The following is an 8,163-nucleotide window of genomic DNA, read 5'->3' as shown; positions in this document are numbered from 1 at the left end:
AGTTCAATGCAGAAAACAATTATCATTCCTTGGGGGAGGGGGTTATGGGAAATCAATTGAATTATGTAGAAATTGGAAAGGAAAGTAAGAGGTTATTAGGGCATCACACTTTGTAACACTCACCTACCAAGTACTGCATGAGGTGAGGATAAGAACATAAGAATGGCCCTACTGGGTCAAACCAAAGGTCCATCTAGCCCGGTATCCTGTCTTCTGACACTGGCCAATGGCAGGTGCCCCAGAGGGATTGAACAGAACAGCTAATCATCAAGTGATCCATCCCCTGTTGCTCATTCCCAGCTTCTGGCAAACAGAGGATAGGGACACCATTCCTGCCCATCCTGGCTAATAGCCAATCGATGGACCTATCCTCCATGAATTTATCTAGTTCTTTTTTGAACCCTGCTATGGTCTTGGCCTTCACAACATCCTCTGGCAAGGAGTTCACAGGTTGACTGTGCGTTGTGTGAAGAAATACTTCCTTTTATTTGTTTTAAACCTGCTGCCTATTAATTTCATTTAGTGACCCCCTAGTTCTTGTGTTATGAGAAGTAGTAAACAACACCTTCTTATCTACTTTCTCTACACCCGTCATGATGTTATAGCCCTCAATCATATCTCCCCTTAGCAGTCTCTTTTCCAAGCTGAAAAGTCTCAGTCTTATTAATCGCTCCTCATACGGAAGCCATTCCATCCCTCTAATCATTTTTGTTTCCCTTTTCTGAACCTTTTCCAATTCCAATATATCTTTTTTGAGATGGGGTGACCACATCTGCACACAGTATTCAAGATGTTTGCTCTAGAGTGCTTTGAGAAAGTGTGGAGGGAGGACCACATAGCAACCTGGCAGATCTCACTAGCACAGTTTCTTAGAGTGAGCAGGAATATGCTTAGGAGCTCTACCTGAGGCTTTGAATGCCTCTTCTATATACATCTTTTATCCCTTGTATGCCCTTTCTACTTCCTAGGATGTTTGGATTCAGACAAATCTTCTGAGAAAGATTATGGTGACCTTCAGAAAGGAGGACTGGTCATTTTCAAGAACTGCTATGCCCTGGTAGAATATGTATAACTGAGGTTCCACAGAGTGCATGCCATGCTCTGAAATCTCTAAGGCTGAGGACATGGCATGTAGGCAAGAAACTTCCAGTGAGAATACAAGCTGATTGCAAAGACTAGAAGGGTGGTTTATGTGAGCTTGTAGTACACAGTTGAAGATCATGTCAAGAATCTGAGTATTAATGGAGCACTGATGATAGTGGTGGTCCTAAGGAACCTATTTTGTGAGAGAATGATTAGATATTCTCCGGGATTTGTTACAGCTCAATATACTTAACAGTTGTAGACTTGTCTTTCTGAAGTGTTAGCAAGGAGCCATAGCCATGCCTCCTTGTAGAAATGTTAGAGTGTTCTTCACTTTAAGCTGACTTTGCCCCAAGATGTCTCTTGGGTGCCAATATTTGAATCTCATCCAAGTGATTTGTAGTCATCATCTGTCTGCTCCAAGATGCTAGGAGAGCGTTTATCACCTTATTCAAATATCTAAGTACACCTACTGCTCAGTTTTAGCAGCACTGGATTTTGGTAAAGGGTAAGCTCCTATTGGAATATGTTCTTTTGTGTTGGGATCTTGAGAGGAGATTCCAGTTATGGCTTAATCAGGCCTGAGGACTGCGACCCGAGTGCTATTGAGAATGTAACCGAACTCGCTAGCCTGTTTGTTTACAAAGTGTTTGCATCTTCACACTTGCATGGAGAAGGAGGCCCTGAAGCCACTTCTGAAATTCGGTGTCCAGATTTCCCACTTTTAAGTGTGTCTCCCTTAGGTAGCATCTTTTGGTTTTCCAACTGGATCTGGATACCAACAGGTTCATCAGTGCGCTTCCAACCTGCTTTATGATGCTCTGCAAAAACGGCTGGCCCTGACTGCATCCCTTCAGGTCTAAGTGTGTCCTGCAGTGCCAGTCAACTCAGGCTTTTTTCTCCTTTGATGTGTAGAATCCTGAGGGACAGAACGAGAGCTTCTGCCCAGGACATGATCCAGGCTTCCGTGAGAAGTTCTGAAGATTTCTGCTTTCTTATCGAGGTGTTGCCCTTCAAACCCTCCTCAGAAAAGGAAAACATTTTTGGAGCCCAGCAATTTTGAGAACAACGTAGAAGACAACAAAAAAGAAAAAAAAAGAAAAGAAAGATATTTAGGTTAAAAAAAAAATCCTGTAAAACGCTCTGCTACAAAGGGAAGCCTGATGTCTGCCATCTGTATCCGTGTGAAGGTCCAGAATTCTGGAGAGCTCTTCCTGAGGGGTGCTTTAAACCCACACACACACACAGAAGAAAAGTTGTGGTCTGCCTCCAGTTGCTGCTGTTAGAAGGAACACCAAACTGTGAAGACTGACACAGAGTGGACAAAGAATAAAGATAATAATGGTTACACCATTTTGTAAGTTCTTTGAGATCTTTGGATAAAGAAAGGGACTAGGGCTAAAGCCCTATAATCCCTCTCAAAGAAAGCTACCAACTGGGGATGGTGGTAGATATGAGGGCCCTAGGAATACCCGACGATGCTGCCTTTCAAAAGGAACATTGTGTTACTCAAGAAACTATAATTTTCTTTAATGTGGAAAAGTTTAACTAGTAGAGAAGCTGTGCCAAAATCTAAACTCTGAAGTTTCAGAATGGCTGTCCATCTACATTACAAGAATGGTACAGTGTATTTTTTAAATTGTAGTATGATTGACTGTAGCGCTGAAGTGCTCTGACCTAAATGGTCCCTAAAAGATATTTTCCTACCCATTTTGGGGAATTTTCTTGTTCTTCCACAATTCTACTGTTACAATAATGAATATGTGCTGAAATACTATCTGTCCTAGCTGGGAACAGGTTACTTGATGGAAAATCGAAAAATATGTTTTTAAGTTTCATGCATGTTTTCATTCTGAAATATTGGAAATGTAGGTGTAAGCCAGATTTTTTGAACAGACCTAATTTTCATTCTCTCCCTCAATCATCCACATTCTCATCTGATTCTTTTCTACGCCTTATATTGCACCTCTCAGAATAATACAGAAGAGTCTCTTATTTCTTACCTTTCCTTAATTCCATATCTTGTCTCACTCTCTACTACCTCTAAGTGTCATTACTGTATCATTCACCTCTTCCTGCACACATCAAGACTAGATGCTTTCGTAAAAGATATGCTCTAGTTCAAACAGGAATTGATTCACGGACATCTTATGGCCTGTATTATGCAGGACGTCAGACCAGATGATCACAGGGGTCCCCTTTTGGCCCTATAATCGATGAATCTATATTATTTAGGACCTTCACAAGTACTCTTCTCCACTGTCATAACCAACCACATCTTAAGTGCATCATCACTGTGTATCGCCCTCTGGTTGTGATCTTGTCGCTCTATCCCACTGTTCTACTTCTACATTCATATCAGATTAGTTTCAATTTTGATTATTTTACCAACCTATTTTATTCTACCCCAAGCTTTCATAGTGTGCATCAGAATATTTTAGAACATATCTGATAATTAAATATGTTATAGCAATACATTTATGACACAATAAATAACTTTCTTTGTTTCCTAGGAATTATACTTTTGCCATAACAATTCATTCTAGAGTAAAAACTGACAAAATCTTTCATCCAGGAAGGAACATTTCAAAACCAATTATGTCTAGTGTTATAATGTATGCGATTAAAAAAAATGTTTCCCAGTTTGTGGCTATTTTGAACTCTCAAAATGAGTTTAATTAAAATACACCTGAATATTCAACTCAGTAGCTACCTTTTATAAAGATTTTAACTACTCCTGTTTAGTACCCATAGATGTATATACCAGTATAAATTTGATATTTGGGAATGGATCCAATATTATTAGCAATTTACCATAGAACTACAACACTGTACACAAGATACACACAAACTCCCAATACCAGTAACATGACTTTTGGGCATATGTATCAAGGGCAGAAAAGTCACTATTTATTATAAACAAATGTTTAAACTATCCATTAAAGAAAAGGAGGGGGGAGATGTGTACTGAACTTTGGACGTAAATAATGATAAAAGATTGGTCTGCTGAGAAAAATAAGTACCTTCAAACAGGGAGCCAAATCCTGTCTTCAGATGTGTATGCATGACTCCTCCTGAAATCAAAGATAGCCTCATGCCCCAAGCAGCTATAACCTGGAGTTCTTACCTGAAGCTCGTCTACTACCCATCCGAGATCAGCATGATTTATGCTTTTCTACATGTTGCTTCACAGCAGCCTTATTTAATCATAGTTCTCTATATCGAACGTATATTGTGGTGTACCACATTAACTGGGCAACCATAAAACTTTATGCTAAATTACAGGATAGTGTTTCAGGATAGTGACTGTATCAGCTTATTTCCCCTATCCAGTTATTTTCACTCTCTGTAAGGTCCTTTTAAATTGTAAAGAGTAAGAAGCTTGAATCAAATTAGATTGTTGTTTAGATAAATAAAATATGTGCCAAGAAAAACTCTCACATTTTGAACTCTTTATAAATTGTTCCCCAACCACCAATGAAGACTTTAAAATCTATTTCATCACTTTGTTACTGTGAGATTTTGCATGGCAAGGTTGAGTGAAACCATGTGTATAGACATTTATACCCTGTGCAACCCAAATGTTACAATTCCATCGGAGAAAGCACTGTTGAGATCAGTAGCAACATTCCAGCTCAAGCTGCTTGTGTCTACAACGATTATAGAATAAAAGAGCAAAGGAGTACATTTTAGTTGGGATTATTTGGCAGCCTGTGTATACGACCTGCATTCATTGTTGTGCCTATGTTACACGGAGTCCCTAAAATATTTCTTGAGAGTTGTTGAGAAAGTATGGTGATGCTAGAGTGTCTCAAAGAAAAGATCACCAGAATTTTTTTAACATGGGCAAAACAATGTATTTTCCGCTAGCGAATTGTCTGTTAGCTAAAGCTGTAGAGCAAACTCATTTTATCTCTCTTTCTAAGTGGTCTGACTGGTGTCACTAGATGGGACAGAACACCATACCCAGGAGGTGTGTGGGTTACAGTCACTAATATTTTTGTATGTGCATGATGTGATTATGTTGCACCGAGTTAATTTTTAACTCAAATTAACTTTTTATTCACTCTTTCCATTGAGACAAACTGTTTTGTTGTAGAATATATATTTAGGGACCCAATACATAACTCTGTTTCTATATTACCACCTCCAGAACTTAGTCTTCTAGTGGAATGTTCTTAAGTACATTCTGCTTTTGTATGTCTTTGTGATTAGGGCTGAGAGATACACCCCCTTGCAAAATGGTTGCTTTCATTGCACTGCACTCCTTATGCTGTATACTTTTGCATCATGGTGCGGTTATCTTGACATTTATTTGCAAACAAGTCTAGTTTTTGCCATTTGTTTAGACTTGTATACTGTCTGTGTGTCTTGAGTTATAGGTCTAATTAAATGACCCCTCCCCCAGTTTGCTAACACTTTCACTTCAGAAGGACAATTTTCAATAAACTTGCAAATATCCTCTATTCTTTGAAAGATCAAATCCTTTTCTTACAACTGTCTGCTTTGACTCTTTATACCACTAATAAATTGGTTTCCAAACAGTTCACCTGTTAAGTGTCCAAATTTACGACTTAGCTTTATTACACAGGTCTGTAATATAATGGTCAGTGGTTTCACCTGGCCGCTAGTTGCCTATACAGAAAATGTGCCTTTGCCCAAGTGACATTCTTGAATGGATCCTCAGTATTCTTGTAACTTTTGAATTGCTCTGTCTAGCAGTTTGCATCTCCCGATATGCTCCCACAAACTTATTCACTTCTTTTACCCTTGATACTTAATGTTGGATAATGATTTACCTGCTAATATATCCACACTGACAGTTTTCACTTATTAAAAAAATGCAAACTCATTATCGATCCCACAAATACACTTTTATTTAAGGTTGTATATCCTAAAAAATTTGCACAAAATACCATAGCGTATATGTTTTTATTGAGTGTTTTTTTCCCAATCAACAAAATATGTGGAAAAAACTCCACTGCTTTGCTGCCTGACCTGGAGCCTGTTGCTGACAAATGCCTGATAGGGCGATAAAATGAACAATACATCTTTTACAAGAATCTCTTTACCTGGACTGTGACTATGTTGAAGAAGTGGGGCATTTTCATATGCTCATTTGACAAGAGAGATCTGGAAGGTCAAAGGGGAATGGATTGAGGTACTTTGGTTACAGACAAAGGGTGGTTAAGATTTCAGAAATGATGTTTTATGAGGTGAGGTATGGCGTTCAATATTTGTTCTATGTACCTTTTCTCTCTCTATCTTAAGACATGAAGGCTGAGGGAGGGGGGGAAGAGGGATAGCTCAGTGGTTTGAGCATTGGCCTGCTAAACCCAGGGTTGTGAGTTCAATCCCTGAGGGGGCCATTTGGGGAACTGGGATAAAAAGCTGGGGATTGGTCCTGCTTTGAGCAGGGGGTTGGACAAGATGACCTCCTGAGGTCCCTTCCAACCCTGAGATTCTATGATTCTAAGACAACAGGGAATAATGCACATTCATCGATCCAAGGCCTAAAAGGACCATTGTCTGACCTCCTGTATAACACAGGCCAGAGAACTTCCCCCAAATAATTCCCAGAGCAGATCTTTTAGAAAAACATCCCACCTTGATTTAAAAATGGTCAGTTATAGAGAATCCTCCAGAATCCTTGGTAAGTTGTTCCAATGGTTAATTACCGTAAAAAATGTATGTCTTACTTTCAGTCTGAATTTGTCTTGTTTTACTTCAAACCATTGGATCATGCTATACCTTTCTCTGTTAGACTGAAGAGCCCATTATTAAATATTATTAAATATTCCAGATGTAGGTACTTATAGATTGTAATCAAGTCACTCCTTAACCTTCTCTTTGTTAAGACAGAAGGAAGGGGTTGATTGGCAATGCTGCTCAGACTGTACACCCCAACTGGTATGATTAGCGCTGATCTTCTACGTAGCAACAGTGCAATTCTGAATGACATTGGTGAAAATGACGGACACTGAAAGATGGATTTTGCATAGCTCTTACTAATATATTGTAAAGATTAAGATAAAGATATCAATAGATTTCAGATCAGAAATATTTCTCTCCTTATACTGTACTGTTCTTTTGACATTTGAACAATACAAGACAGAACAACTGTTCAGTCTCTTTATAATTTTTCTCCCACACCATATACAGTATGCTTGTCTGGGGAGAAGCACATAATTCACCTCATTTGTCACCATCTTCCCTCTTTCACGGTTCATATAAAAGTTTACAGGTGACTGTGGCAGAAATCCAAACCTGCACACGAGAACTGAATGTATATCCACAACTGAAAAGCATGCAGAGTGTAAGCTGAGTCATTCAAATAAACTGTTTCTAAACATCTTCCTTTAACATTACTATTTTACTGATAGATAACATTTAGATAATATTTACATGGGAAAAAACTGTATTACGTCCTTTTACCCGGCTCAGGTATACTTGTCATATGAAATGCATAAGGTAATGTACATACCAAACCGAGATATAGACTAACTTAAGTTTCTACTGATGCTTTTATAACAACATAGGAATATGGAGTAGTATCAGAACAACACACGGCTATTTACTGGCTTTTGGTGGGTAGAAGCTGTCCTCTGCACCTTTGCTGGAGCACTTGGGACATCGGATGTCCCCTCATTTTAAGCCATCATCATTGATGAGGACCCATGCATTTTCCCCAGTCTTCTGGTTGAGTACAACTGGATGAAATTCCAGTGAGAGCCCCTCGCTATCTCTCTCAGCATGAACACTAGTGAATTGTGCAAGACACTCGTTCCTTAATCAGGGGAAAGTGCTGATTCTGCTCTACCCCCAAATTCCTCCCAGTTTATGGAACAAAAGTCTGAACAACTGTCATTATATATTGAGCATTAAATACTACACATCTGCTCATCCCCACCCACCCCCACACCCACTGAATGTATATTTGAATTCCTCTCTCTTGATGCCTGTTACGACTTAAATTGAAATGTCTTGCTTATTGCATTTTTATATCTTTTTTGAAAATTATTTTCTAAAAATGAAATCAAAACTCAGAAAAATGATATATGCTTCACTTCTTCAATTTTC

The 8,163-nt window shown here is 38.8% G+C and overlaps 1 protein-coding gene across 2 annotated transcripts in view; it reads right to left on the bottom strand.

Annotated features, from left to right (window-relative positions):
- ZCCHC7 (zinc finger CCHC-type containing 7) overlaps positions 1-8,163 on the bottom strand; it is a 162,881-nt gene that overhangs the window by 37,986 nt on the left and 116,732 nt on the right. The gene's annotated exons all lie outside the window — the stretch shown is intronic.

This window comes from Mauremys reevesii, linkage group 6, assembly GCF_016161935.1.
Source record: "Mauremys reevesii isolate NIE-2019 linkage group 6, ASM1616193v1, whole genome shotgun sequence".
NCBI classification, from domain to species: Eukaryota; Metazoa; Chordata; order Testudines; family Geoemydidae; genus Mauremys; species Mauremys reevesii.
This window is presented reverse-complemented; position numbering and strand designations above follow the sequence as displayed.